Source organism: Camelus dromedarius, chromosome 3 (assembly GCF_036321535.1).
Source record: "Camelus dromedarius isolate mCamDro1 chromosome 3, mCamDro1.pat, whole genome shotgun sequence".
Lineage (NCBI taxonomy): Eukaryota > Metazoa > Chordata > Mammalia > Artiodactyla > Camelidae > Camelus > Camelus dromedarius.
The window spans coordinates 8555003-8570114 of record NC_087438.1 but is presented as its reverse complement, the minus strand read 5'-3'; the positions used below and the strand labels follow the sequence as shown (position 1 = coordinate 8570114).

Genomic DNA, 15112 nt, shown 5'->3' with positions numbered 1-15112 from the left:
AAAAGAAACTTATGGTTACCAGGGAGCAAAGGGTGGATGGGGAGAGATAAATTGGGAGTTCGGGATTTGTAGATACACACTACTACGTATGAAATAGGTAAACAACAAGGTCCTTCTGTGTAGCACAGGGAACTGTATTCAATACCTTGTAATGGCCTATAATGAAAAGGAATATGAAAAAAAAATTGAGGGAGACATGAGTGGGCAACAAGCAGGAGCACATCTTGTATAAAGTTGCTTTAGACAAGGGTGCATAGCTGGGTTTGAGCCACAGTGTCTGTAATTTCATTGTCACATTGTTTTGAGGCTGTAAGTCCAGCCACCCAGAGCAAGCCACAGGGAGTCCCAGACTTGGTGTGGGCCCCAAGCAAACACGTGTTCCTCAGGAATCCACGTGTGTCCCATCAGAAAGTTCTGTGCCCTCCAGCCTTGTGCTGGCCATGAGTAGAAGGGCCTTGGCAGCCTTCTATGGAGCCCACGTGGAAGGTTTATGTTGAAGCTGTAATCCGTTACAGTGTGTCTTCTTCCTTTTCCTACGCGCTTATGTACTATGTCAAAACACGTAAGAGAGCTGACTGGCGTCATTTCCCTTGAATGGAGATGATGTTCTTTCTTGAACAGCATAGGTAGTCAGTGATTAAATACGCACATATGTGGCTTAGCTCGGATTTACTGAATATGACACTAAGTGTGTTAACCTATACTTACGTGTATATTAGTTCTTATGTTTATTGACTCTAAAGATACTCTTATGAGTCAAGAGCTTTTATTATATGTTATTCTGGGTCCGGTTGACAAGATTTGCATTACTCATTAGAACATAAGTATAAACTCACTGGCAAAGGGTAATCGGATCATAGGATTCTTCTTTGCACCATCCTCCCCGGCAATTCCACGCACCAGGAAGAGTCCCTTTTCTGTGGCAGGCAAGGACATGCTTCCCTGACTGCTGCCCCCCATGTACACATGCATCTCCGTTTCCCTCACAGATCAAGTATGTTGCTGCCCCTGTGCCTTTGCATCTGCTGCACGTGCCTTCACAAACGTCTTGACGGAACGTCACACCTTGATATGGCTGGCTTGTCCTTATCTTGGGCTCTTCAGAAATCTCCTCCATAGGGGAGCTCATTTCTGTATCTGTTTTCTTATAGACAATTTAAATGAATCATACGAGAGTAGAGAACATTGAAATACGAACACATATGTTTTTAATGTTTAGAGTGAACTTTAGAATTTAGGAGTCCAACCCTGCTGTTGGTAGGGCTTAGACATCATGGGGGTGATGTTTAAGTACAGATATCTAAAAAAGGATGTGGACATTTTAAAACGCACATTCTCAAATCAACTAACTGGACGTGGCTTTATCACTGTAATTTCAACTGTATAAATGGATTGTTTGGGAATTTGATAAATTTGAGAATAAACCATCTTACATAATATTAAAGGGGTTCCCATAATCGTGTTTCCACTTTGGTTTGACTCTAAAGAGCAGAGATTTTGGTTTTGTTTCTTGTGCAAGTAACTCATATAGAGCTCAGGTTTATTCCAGTCTGAGTGTACATTTTAGATGCTTTATACATAGCTCAGTTTCAGCTACATTGTCAGTAAACCTGGGACCATATTTGACTCACACAGTAATTCACCCTGTGGATCCAGTCACTGACGCCCTCATATCCTCTGTCCTAACTGTGCTTTGTGGTTTTTACTTCCATTTCATCCTCATCTCTTCCCTTTTTCTTCACAGTAGTCTATTCGTCAAATCTCTGTCCAGCCCCTTTCCTCTCTGCACCTCAGATTGCTCCTAAACTATCATCCTGAGCTGAGTTTGATGGATATAGAGAAACACAGCCTTTCCTGAAAGCCTTCAACAACTTGGTACTGAAAAAACTAAAGACCAGACCCCTCAGGATGACACTCAAGTCCCATGTCCAGCGGCATGCCCAGCCTCCTCTCCAAGAACATCCTTGCTCCCTCTGCCCTCCTGCCACGCCTGACCAACTGTGCTTGTCATCATTCCTTGCATGTTTAATCTTCCAGAACCTTCTTCAGCCCCTTCTTAGTTGAGACAGCAGGAGCTTCTTTGGCTTTTGTATTTTTGTTAGTCTTTTTGCATCTGTAGCTCATAATGTTATAACCCCCCAGGGGACAGGCCCACATTTTATTCTTCTCGTCTTTCCTGGTTTACAGGGTGACACGTAGCTTTGGCCTGGTGGATATCGGTGAGTTGAAGAGTTTGTGTGCTGCCAAGCCACATGCAATTTTCCCATGAATACTACTTACACGCAGTGTTTTCTAAAGACATTTGCTTGCAACCAAGCACTATAAACTAGTCGCCTAGATAAAGCAGTGGAAAGTCAAGTTCGATCCTCCATCAGTATCTTTTCTTCTCTTTTGGGAGTTGCTGGCTTAGGGCAGTGGCTGTCAGACTTTGGCGCATGTCCCTATCATCTGGGGGCTCATTATAACTCAGATTGCTGAGTCCCAGACCCACAGTTTCTGATTCATTAGATCTGGGCTGAGGCCCAAGAATGTGCACGTCCTCCAGGCTGCCAGCTGATGTGAATGCTGCTGTCCCAGAACCTCCCTGAGAGGACCTCAGGGTCGGGGTGACCAGGAACCGCTGTCACTCTGTCCTGAAGTTACTGAGTCAGAGAATGCTCACTCTGTGGATAATCTTAACAGCAGAGTGTCAAGTCATGTATATTGCATGCATATTTCAACATACCCCCTGGCTTTAGATTTTCTTTGTTTCTCCTCCTGATGAGAAGCTGCTTCCCCACCTCCTCTCCTCTGGCCTTTACTTAATTGGCAGGAAAATGCTTTCCCTCGTTGGATGCATACATTGAACTTTGTTCTGTTTGTTTCCCCACGCATGGTTGCCCAGGAGAATTCCTTGGTCGAGCACAGGTCTTCTCAGAGCTCCATGGGTGGTGGCTCATTTAATCCTCACGATAAACCAAGGGATTGTCTCCATTTTTCAGATGAGGGCAGGTCAGGCAATTGGTCCAAGGCCGTGTACACAGTGAAGGTAGGTGAACCAGGGGTTGAACCCAGGATGTCTCGCTCTGGAGCCTGGGCACCTCTGGCCTCTTTCCAGGTGAAACACGATGCCGTTGTCCTTGTCTCAGCCTGGGGCTTGATGCCTTCTCCTCAGATCCTTTTGGCATCTCTAGTTAATCCCTCGTTTAAGGCTGCCTTCTGGGCACCATAGGATTTCTATGCTCGAATGGGAAAACCCAAGTAACCATCACTCTTTAAGGAACTGTGTCTTAATCAGATTCATTTGGTTTGTGAGTGCAGCTGCACATTACAATCACAGTGCATTTTTATCACGTGGTTTATGGAAAATGACCGCACACGGCAAACGGCCCAGTGCAGAGGGAATAGTGGGTCTTCTTATCGTGTGATCTTGCACTTTTGAATTTATTGTGTTTTACATGCATCATTGTATTTGGTCTTAAACATTAAAACAAACAAACAAACAAACTGTGAAACATTATCCTGATTTGACAAAGAAGGAACTGAGTCTCTGGGAAGTTGAAGACATTCTTCAAGGGATCCAGGCTGGAGATGGTGATAACCGACATGTACATGATATTTCAAGCCACCAGACTGGATAAGATTCCCCCCAGAAGTGGGTGTAAATGGAGAAGAGGACGTAGGACCGGCGAGCCCGGGGGCAGGTGCTATTGGGAGGTCAGGGAGAGGAGGGAACAGCAGAAGGGTGACAGGCAGTGGCCAGTGAGGTGGGAGGAGAGCCAGTGGAGTCTGATGTCCCTGAACAAGATCAGTCAAGACCTTAGTTGTGATGAAAGCTGAAGACACTGTTGGCAGATGAAAGAAAGCAGGCATGAGCATTGACTGTGAGCTTAGCAAAGGGATGGTCACTGGGGCCCCTGGCCAAGGTGGTTTTGATGGAGTGATGCGAGCAAAGCTGAATGTGGTGTTTCCCATAGAACGGGAGACGGAGCGGAGGTGCGGGCGCAGGTGGATGCTCCTCAGAAGCTTGTTTTCTCAGTTTCCAATTTGGAGATGCCTTGAATCGGGTTCCCAGATTGGAGTGTGATTTGATTATCTGGGGGGAGATTCACAAAGAACACAAAAGACATTGAAAGATAGATATAGAGAAACAGACAAGAAACAGAGAAAGAAAAGAAGAAAGTAACAGAAAGATCACGGGAGCAGGGTGGGATTTTCAGCTGTGAAAGTGCACAAGGGCAGACACATTATCAAATCAGTTTCCTCTTGTTCATCTCCAGCCCCCCTGTTTCTTCCTGATGAATAGCAGTTGGGGCTTCTGTGAACAGGTAATTCAGATACAGGTTTGTAGCCTTCCATTACTTTTGTCACCTGCTTCAGCTTCAGATGTATACCAGAAGCCATTTCCAAAGGGTCAGTGGAATTCCAAGATCTAGGAAAGACTGTTGGCAAACCCCATTTAAATACAAGTTTTGAGGTTTAAAAATTTAAGTGTCGTATCTTCTCACTAGATATGTATGTTTAACTTGGAACTATCTGGGTCACCTCGGTGGTGCGTGGAGCATCTAATGTTAGTTTCTCTGACTCGTGAAATTGCCACGGTCTCTGTTCAGAAAAGGGGGCCGTCAGCGGTTTCCTTGGTGTGATGCGCTACACACGGAGGTGCCCCATGTTTACTCAAGCGAGTTTCCTAACAATATCTCCCTCAGTTTTCTATTGATTCTTGTTATTATCTGTTTAGCCATTAGACCATCGCTACTGTCGAGGGAAGAAAATAATGGTTTAGAGTTGTACAGATCAACTTTTATCTGTCACTATTGAACAGGGACACCATTATTATTTTTTTTCTAATTTGAAGAAATGTCCTTTTCTCTTTAACTGCTTTTAGGCTTTTAAATACCACCTTTGATTATAACAAATGGCTTTGCAGGGAGCATTTTGAGGTTAGTTGCTGGGCGATGTTCTTGGGGCTGGGCACAGGACCGTTCGTTGCCCACGGTGGGCACTGAAAAATGTGAAGTTAATAACTGAAAGCTAATGAAGGAAAAGGTTAGAGGAAAGGAAGAACAGACAATGAATAACACTGGACACAGTGAGGGAGGGAGCAAGGCAAAGATCTGTAAGCTAATTCTCAATGTGTGGAGGGGGAAAAGATGGAGATGGAGAGGGAGAAGTTTGTGGCTGACTTGAGGTAGAAGGAGAAAATGTACCATGACTGTCTGACTAGAAAATCATACTCAGAAGCTTTTACTTACCTTTTCTGGAAAGCAAACACTGCATTCAACTGCCCTCCGACCTAACCAATTTATCTACCACTGACAAAAAGTATAAATAGCTTGTTCTGGCTAGGTTTTTGGATATTGAGACTTCGATTTTTTTCTTTTTTTTTTGAGATTACTTTTACCATCAGCACCGTCTGAAACATACTGTGTTTACCAAAATCACAAATGGAATTGTTCATTGCCAAAATGGAGAGCTGGCAGCAACACAGAGGCCAAGCGAACTCCCAGAGATACACACACTCTGGCAGGTTGATTCAGAACTGCAGGAGGAATTCAGTCATGTGAAGATGTCCTGGTTAGACTCTGTTGAATGACTTTAACAGTAGGATCACACAACAGGCTCTGTGTTGATGAACAAGGCGGCAGAGAGCCAGCTGCTCCTGCTGACTGTGGACGGATGGGACCAGCTACCATCAGGCTCCAGAGCAGACTCAGGAAATTCCCTTGAGGAAGAACTACAGCTGAGAAAACAGAGGACCAGCTCTTTCAAATATGCAGAGTAAAGACTTTTCTTCTCCAGAAAGGTAGAGTTTAGGCCAAGATCTTTTTGATGACATTTAAGTGTCATTCTAATAAAAGGAATCAACTCCATGATGAGCCATGTGTACAGATAATCTGTTACAGTTTATCCTTGAAGATTTCATTTTCATTGGGAACTGTATTCGTGAGGATTCTGTTTATACACATCTATCTATAGAAACATATATATTTACACATCTCTAGAGAGCTTTATCTGTCTGTCTATCTCTAGAGATACATGTCTATCTGTCTCTATGGAGAGATTTAATTTAAGGCATTGGCTCATGTGAGCAAGTTTGCAGCTTGAAAATTTAGGTGAGACTTGATGTCGCTGTCTTAGACCACTTGGTCTGCTCTGACAGAACACCACCGACTGGGTAAACAAATTGATTTCTCTCAGTTCTGGAGGCTGGAAGTCCAAGGTAAGAGTGCCAGCCGGGTCAGGCTGGACCCTCTTCCCCATCTGTCTTCAGACTGTTTACTTCATGTAAACAGGGAAGCTTGAGGTATTTATTTACTTTATAAATAAGCAGTATCTTTCAACTATTTTTAAGAAAATCTATCTCGGATAGTACAAAGGATTATACCTTTCAAAGAGAAACTTTTATTCTTCTGAAATGCGAGGCAAATGTATGAGTGAAATACTGTAATCTTAGATTTGTACCCACGTGCTGTTCTTCATCAGTGCTCAGTAGCAGAACAGATTTGAACAAAAGAACTACCATTATTTTTAGAAAAAAATTACATTTTTACATTAATAATGTTGGCCTCCTTTCTCATTCCCCAGCCCCATTTCTTCTGTCAATTTAATTACTTAAAATGTACAGTGGGATAACACTAGTATTCATAAAGTTCATAGAGTTGGATATTTGGTAGAAATAATGCAGGTGAAACTGTGCTTTCTGCATGAATGAGAAGCTGATTGTCAGTAGCTGTCTTACTGCCAATCTACTACCTTAGAATTTCATATCTAGGAAATATGTTTGTCTTTACAAAACAAAATATGTTCATCATTTTTAATTTGACATAAAATTGAAGCCTACATTTTCCACTTTATGTTTCTCATTTCCTTGGAGTTTTCGGCAAAGTGAAGTGAAACATTCTCCGTGTTAATGATCTCTTGTCTTTGAATGTAGAATGTGAGTGAAAATTCTTAGCTAATCTTTGTACCTGTATCCTCCCCCTGAGCAGCTCGGTGTATTTTATAGCTTATATCTTATCACCAGACTTCTGGAGAGAGAGACGTGACAGTCTAGTTTGGCTGTTCCAACCCCGCAGGGTCTTGGTTTTCTGCCTTGGCCATCCTGGGTTGCTGGCCATGGATGGAAAGTGGTCCTGGGGTCATAGTTTATTTTCTTCTCTATTTCCTGATGCACCAGTCTGGACATATTATTGCCTCTTCCTTGAAGGACTTTACTAAAGGCTACAAGAAGCATCTGGCACCCCCTGCCCCGCTGCCCTACCTGACCAAGTCATCTGAACCGCCAGCCCGAGGTCTGAAGCACACAGACAGGAGTTTGATAGCTGTCTTGCTACAAAGAGTGAGTACCTTCCTTTCTAGTCAAAGGCAAAGCATCCTCAATACATACACTGTCCCCGCAGATCACCCAGGTCTGTTTCTAGGCATCCCTGACGACTGGAAGCAGGTTTCTGATTAGTTGGGACTCCCTTTGCAAATCACAGCAAGCCGACTTAAATTGGCTTAATGGGGGAATTGATGGGGTTTATTGACTCTCACAAGTAAGAATGCTACGGTTTTGACTCATCCAGGCACTCTGCTGCTCATGACACGTCTCTCTCTGTCCACCGCTTAATTCTGCTCTCTCCTTTATTGTCTCCAGCAGGCTCTTCACACGTAGGGTCAGTATGCCAGTGGGGGGTCCCAACTTCACGCTCTGGCAGGTGAGCACTCCAGGAAGAGTGTGCGCTTCTTCCTAGTGGTTGCTGAAGACTCTGTAAGAATCGAGCTGCTCGGTTCAGCTCAGGTCTCCTGGGAGCAATCCTGGCCAAGAGGATGAAATATTCTGAGCGAGCAGACTTGGTTCAGGATTCAGTCACACGACAGGCCCACTGCGTGTACCAGAGGTCCCTCACAGCGCCCGGAACCTCTACAGTAGAGACACAGATGTGGAAGCTGTTCACAGTAGCAGCTTTGGGTGTAGAAGAGATGGCTGAGCAGAGAGCATGGAGCATGCAGGCAATAGGACTGAGGTGGTTCAGTGCTCAAGGATCAGGTGGGGAAGGATAAGCTCACAAAGAATAAGACAGTAAGACCAGACAGGAAGGGGAGGGAAACCAGTAGGATGGGGTGGGGTGTGCCCTTGAAGCTGAGAGTTTCAAATTGAGCATTTTAGGGGCATCTTTTGCTGCCGGTGGGACATGGAGCGGGTTAACGTGTGCACAGTGGGTTTAGCGGCATGGTGCTGACCCGTGTCATCAGCAGAAGCCGTGCTGGTGGAGTGGGGGGGGGGGCCCAGGTAGAAGGGGGCCAAGCAGGAATTCACGCCCTCTGTCTGTATCAGGGTTTGTAATCACTGCTGCAGTTACATTCATTCTAGGAAGGAATGAGGATGAGCTTAGCAAGTCCTCAGAGAGTTTCTGCCGGGTGAAGGCTGTCCTGTCTGTAGGAGGTCAGTTTGGCCATCGGTAAACAAAGTTGGAGGGAGATGGAGTCATCCTGTGGCACAGAAAACTCAGAAAGTGTCACACCCCACCAGTCACTTCCAAGTTCATTTGTTTTTCTAACCAAGATCATCACACAGTCTATATTAATGCTGTTAATTTGAATTTTATTTATTTTATAATTTTTATTTATTTTATCACTTTAAAATGTCTGTGTGTAATTGCTGTCAATTTAAGAACCTCGTTGCATATTGATTGGTATGTCTGTTCTTAGGTGACTTTTCAAAAATGTACTAGAAAACTGGATGCTCTTTTTTTTTTTTCTTGGAAGACATACCATTTCAGACCAGGTTAGGTTTTTTTCTCTCCTGCAGAACCTAACAGTGTTTGAACATTAGGAAGCAATTTGGTAAATAGTTTACTGTTCAAGTAGAAGGAACAGAAGGCAAAATTTTGCCTTGCACAGGGTGAAATCTGTGGAAGTTCTGTGTAGAAGCAAGGAAAAGTTTTCATCACTGTGATAATCTTGATTCTCATTGATATCTTAAAATACAGTAAACATAAGCACTGACTCACTTTTTTTTGCCATGTTTTTGTTTTTATTTACTTTTCAGTCAGCAGGGTGGCCTGGAGTAAGTGAGGAATAATTACAGCAGTTTTTTTTTTTTTAATTGTTGTTGGCCTTAACTCACTTTTTAAAAAAAATATTTTTTATTGAAGTGTAGATGATTTTCAATGTTAGTTTCAGGCGCATAGCAAAGTGATTCAGTTAGACAAATATGTACTTTGGTTTTTAGATTCTTTTCCATTATATGTTATTACAAGAAATTGAATATAGTTCCCTGTGCTATACAGTAGGTCCTTGTTGTTTATCTGTTTTATATATAGTAATGTGTATCTGTTAGCATTAACTCACTTTTTTTTTTTACAGAATTCTAAACAATGGCCAGCTTTTTGCATAATCACTACTGTGGTGGAAAGATTTTTTTAATCTACTACTTGACAGTGTAATCCACAAGTAATTCATTAAGGGACGTGTCTGTGTATACATTGCCACATACATATACACTATTCATTAAAATTTTCAGAATCTATTTCCAGATTGTTTATTTCTAATCACCCTTTCAAACCACAGCGACTTTGCCATCTGCACAGCAAGAGGCAAACATTTGATAAATAGTTCTTTGAAATGTGGAAAATGTCACTGTACTTGTGTTTTCTTCAGGCTGACGACATATGGCATATTTCTAATTTTTCCACTGGGATTTCTTTCTCAATGACTGACAGACACTTGATTTTAAAACACAGCAAAATTCTTCTGGTAGAAATGATAAACACTTTTTATATAGCCTATTCCTGTTTTGAATTTTTAGTTTTTAATGTTTGATTAAGCATGTTCACCAGTTTGCTCTTGCATTTTGTTAAGTTAGCCTTATTTAAGCATTTGCTTTTTAAAAAAATTTTTTTGGGGGGAATAGTAATTAGGTTATTTATTTATTTACCTTTTAATGGAGGTACTGGGGATTGAAACCAGGACCTTGTGCATGATAGGCACACACTCTACCACTGAGCTATACCCTCCCCCATGCTCCTGCATTTTGAATTACACATCTCTCTGTTGGCCATTCATTCATTCTTTCAACAAACCATGGTGGTTTATGGCCATACTGTGCTACACTGTATTTTAGGTACTAGGGGTGAATCAGTGTATAAAATCAAAGTCTCTTTTTTCAAAGGGCTTATTTTTAAGATGCTCTGATTGCATTTAGTTTTTCTGTTTATGCTTTTGTAGACCAGGTGCAATTTTAAGGGATCTAAACATTAAACATAGTGATAAACACCCCCTTGAAAATCTTTTTTTCTTAGCTTTTATATACTATTGATTTTACTCAGATTTAAACTTTCCACTTTTGTTTATAAATATCAAGTCATAGTTTGTCTTACTTACCATATTAGTTTTCTAGGGCTGTTGTAAGAAACTACTGCACACCAGGTAGCTTAAATAATAGAAATTTATTATCCCAGACTTTTGGAAACAGAAGTCCATGATCGAGGGTATCCTGCTCAGGGCTTCACGGGAGAATCTGTCCTGCATCTCTCCTATTTACCAGTGGTTCCTGGCAACCTTGGCATTCCTTGGCTTCTACTGTGTCACCCCAATCTCTGTCTTCATCTTCACTTGGTGTTCTCCCTGTGTGTTTGCCACCTCTTCAAATGGTGCTCCTTTGCAAAGGACACCAGTCACATTGGATTAGAGGCTCACCCTACTCCAGGGTGATCTCATCTTGATTAATTACATCTTGCAACAACTGTATTTTCAAATAAGGTCACATTTTGAGGCACTAAGGGTTAGGACTCAACAAGTGGATTTCATTTGAGATTTACAGATGTTAGCCACTATATATAAAAATAGACTAAAAAAACAAGTTTCTGCTGTATAGCACTGGGAACTATGGTCAATATCTTGTAATAACGTTTAATGAAAAAAACATGAGGAGGAATATGTGTATGCATGTGCATGACTGGGACGTTGTGCTGTACACAAGAAATTGACACATTGTAACTGATGGTACTTCAGTAAAAAACACACAGAAAAAACAAACAAAAAGAAGTGATTTTCTGGGGAGACAATTCAATCTCTAACAGGTACCATATAGTGGATGAGATTGATTTATTCACTGAACACATGTTTATTATGTTCTTACTAAATGGTGGCACTGTGCTAGGGAAAAGTAGTTCAGAATTATTAAGCAAAAATTAACATGTTAAGGTCCTGATTTTGTGAAACCGACGAATCAGTCGTGCTCATGATATCCCTGGCTATTCCACGCCCTTAAAGTTAAGAACAAAAAAAAAAAAAGCTGCTTTCCACTTTGGAACTAGCTGTGGCTCCCTGCTTAGTCCTTGGTCATCAAGCCACTGGACAGTCAGGTCCTGTGCTGTGTCACATTAGGTGACCCTGTTCTGGCCACACTTCAGCCCCTGTACGTGAGGACAGTGGCACCCAGGCAGTTACAGGATAATTCCCTGACCTTCACCTTCCCGCTTCACTTACAGCAAGTCTGTGACGTGCAGATTCATCTTAGTCACTTCCCATGAAGCTTGATAAAGACACTAGCCAGACTTACAGCATTCATGAGGTTTAGTAGTAAAAGAGCGATCTTCCAGCTGAATATAGTGATTACAAGGACTCAGGTATTGAGATTTTTGAAAAACCATCAATGCATCAAAAAGCTGGCGACAGGGTAAACCTGGCATCTCTAAAATTAGAGTGGAGGTTAAAGTAAACAACAGGTGCTCCATGAATCCAGCAGCTCGGCAATTAAGAACAGAGTGACATAGACGTTCTGGGCTACGCTGCTTTACGCTGTTAACAGCTTTCTCCATTTGCAGAATCTGTGGAATAATTATAGCTGGGAGATGGCTTTCATTTTACGGGAATCTGCGAACACATATCCTAATTTGCTTCAGGAGTTGCAACGTTAGACTTCAGAATCTGGCAAGGAATGTTTTTGTGTCTCTCTGTGTGTGTGTATTTTAGTCTCTCCATCCCTTACTTAGGAGTATTCATAATGCATTCGAGAGAGTTGGCTTTATAAATTTTAAAAAGTCTTTGGGGAGCTATTATACATCCTTCTTAGAAATATGTATTAAATTATTTCTGTAAGGTTATTCATTCTTAAAGATCACATAAGCTTTATTTGGATAAATATGGGTTTTCTGGGGTTATAAAGGAAGCCGTGTTTTCCTTCCGTTACACAGAAATATGGACTGTGGAGAGTGGAGCTGGGAGAAACGGTAGGGCAGCCGCCAATGCTGTCATCAAGCGCCAAGCGAATGAAACTCTCGTAATTTCACCAGGATAAGAACTAGGACTCGTACCAAATTCCCTTGAATCTAAATCCGAATCAGACAGCAGTGTTTGAACTACTTTGGGCTACTGATACTTGATAATTCAAAAATAGGTCCAACTAATCTTCAGATTCTCTGGACCAGATCAAATAATATAATACTTTATATTCTTTTTAAAAGCATGGTCCGTTAAAACCAAACACGTGGCCCTTGAAAACATTTACTTCTTGAGATTTCATTGATCCAGACAGGGTCAGAGTCAGTCTCGTGGGACCAGAAATAGTCACTTAGCATTTTGAATAGGCAGCCAGAAGATGAATTACTTAAATCTGAAATATGAGCCAGAATTGTGTAGCTTTGTCTCGGGCTCAAGCTCAGAGAGTTATTTTTTTATTTTTTTGACATTATCTTGAGCATCATAGCAGTGAGGTAGATACTTCTTGCTAAACTGTTGTCAGTCTTCATCACATATTGTTGATCAGGTTTATGGAAACAGGGAGGCTGTGTTCCTTTATTTATTTTCTCCTCCTGCAGTAGTGACGCAGGCTGGCTGGGACGCTTGACGCTCTCAGCACAGCAATATTTGTTCTAATAGATGAAGTGTAATTTATCCACCAAGACATTTAGCGAGGGTCCGTGGCATCTTCAGGAAAATGTCGGCCTGCAAGCGTGGATGTCAGTTCCTCTGATAATGCTCCAGCCTGCCTCTGTCTCCAGTGGTCCTTCGCTAAGGAGAAAATAAAACGAGTTTCTGTAAGTCTTCTCTGGAGGAAAAGAGAGTGTGTATTAGCAATTGCTCAAGAGGCAGTGTTTGTTGATAGGTAGTTAGGTTTTCTTGTTTCTTTTTCATTGCTGTCTTTTCAGGTTATTTTGTAAGACAAGAAATGCAACCTTTTCCTGACTCTCAGATTCAGTAATCAGTCTCTGGGAATGATGACATTACCTCCCGGGCATTTTTGGAAAATAAGGGAAGGTTCTTTACCTGCTCCGGATCGTATCACAACATGAAGTCCTGGTTCTAATCCTTGGTTCAGACTGAGCCAGGTTAACCTTTCTTACATACAGTGGTGCTCCACGTGTTTGAGAAGAACTCCCATGCCTGGTCCTGGTTGTCTGTAAAGCAGCACTGTCCAGCAGAAATCAAATGGGAACCACACAGGGAGTTTAAAATTTCTAGGAAGCCATTTTAAAAAATGCAAATAGAAATAGCTGAAATTAATTTTAGTGATACATTTGCATTAACCCAACACATCCAACGTATTATTTTAACATATTCAATATAGAAATTATTACAGAGATATTTCACATTCTTTTCTCACCAAGTCTTTGTAGTTAGGTTGTATTTTATGCTTACAGAACATCTTAATTTGGACTAGCTTCATTTTAAGTGCTAACTACTCACATGCCATTAGCTAGTCGATACTGTGTATTGTACTGTGTATTGTGCACATTCAGAATTGAATATCCCCGGTGCCTTTGAATAATCCTGGTAGTTATAGAGGTTTGAGCTTGTCCTCTGTCGTGGTCTAACTGATTTATAGCTCATTAATATGTGGTTACAGGTGCTTTTGTATTGCAGGTGTGTTTTCTTGAGGCTAGACTGGAGTTGCATCTTGTCTGACCTGGTTAAGAGCCTGGGGTGGTGCCTCCCAAAGTTTGATGTGCATACAAAATCACCTGGGGATCTTTCCAATCTGCGAAGTCTGATTATGTATGTCTGGAGCGGATCCCAAGATTCTGCATTTCTAATTAGCTCCCAGGTAATAGTGACATAGCTGGTCCAGAGACCACACTTTAGGTAGCAAGAGCCTAGGGCGTCTGTTTGCCAGAACCTCTTATTATAGGTCGTTCCAACTTACACTTACTACTGCTACAACCCCTAAGGAGATTTTCTTCATATATGTTTCTACCTCACTTTTCCATGCTGTTCTTGTTCATGTGGTCTTCTAATCCCTAGTGTAGAGGTTTGCATTTGTTACTGGTACAGCTTATGGAATTCAGCCTGTCAAACTGGACTTAAGAGGTCATTGTGGATCCAAATTTTTCAGTGTATTCACAGTTGCCTCCTCCCTTTGTGTAAGCCCTACTTCTGATACCATGTACTAAGCATCATCTTTCATATCATGAAAAAAAGTCAGGATTTCTGCACTGAAGTTGATTTCATTAATTAGTATTTTTCAGGTGATAGGAATTTGGGCAGTAAATACGTGAACAAGTTAGATGCCTGGTGAACAAGATAGACAATGTGGAGTCCTGAAAATTCTTTGCTAATGTTCAGAGATACTATGCCTGTTGTGTCTCTTCAATAAATGATGTCGGGAAGCTAGACAGCCACATGCAAAAGAATGAAACTGGACCACTATCTTACATCATACACAGAACTTAACTGATTTGATTAAAGACTTGAATGCAAGACCTGAAACCATAAACTTCCTAGAAGAAAACTTTGGCAGTAAGCTCCTTGACATTGGCGTTGGTGAGAATTTTTTGGATCTGACTCCAAAAGCAAAGGCAACAAAGCAAGAAATAAACAAGTGGGACTACATGAAGCTAAAAAGCTTTGCAAAGCAGAGGAAATCACTAACAAAAATAAAAAGGCAGCCTATGGACTGGGGGAAAATATTTGCAAATTGTATATTCAATAAGGGGTTAATATCTAAAATATATAAATAACTCATACTACTCAATTGCAAAAAAAAAAAAAAAAACAAAAGAACTATCTGATTATAGAATGGGCAGAAGATCTTAATAGGTATTTTCCAGAGAAGACATAAAGATGGCCAATAAGTACACGAAAAGATGCTCAACGTCACTAATTATCAGGAAATGCAAATCAAAACAGCAATGAGATATCAGCT

General features: G+C 41.5%; 1 protein-coding gene and 1 non-coding gene across 4 annotated transcripts in view; one reads left to right on the top strand and one right to left on the bottom strand.

The window, feature by feature from the left end:
• CTNND2 (catenin delta 2) overlaps window positions 1-15112 on the top strand; it is an 886119-nt gene that overhangs the window by 39031 nt on the left and 831976 nt on the right. The window lies entirely within an intron of this gene.
• On the bottom strand, window positions 9912-9984 carry TRNAD-AUC (transfer RNA aspartic acid (anticodon AUC)). Its single transcript has one exon. It is a non-coding gene; the product is annotated as a tRNA-Asp (tRNA).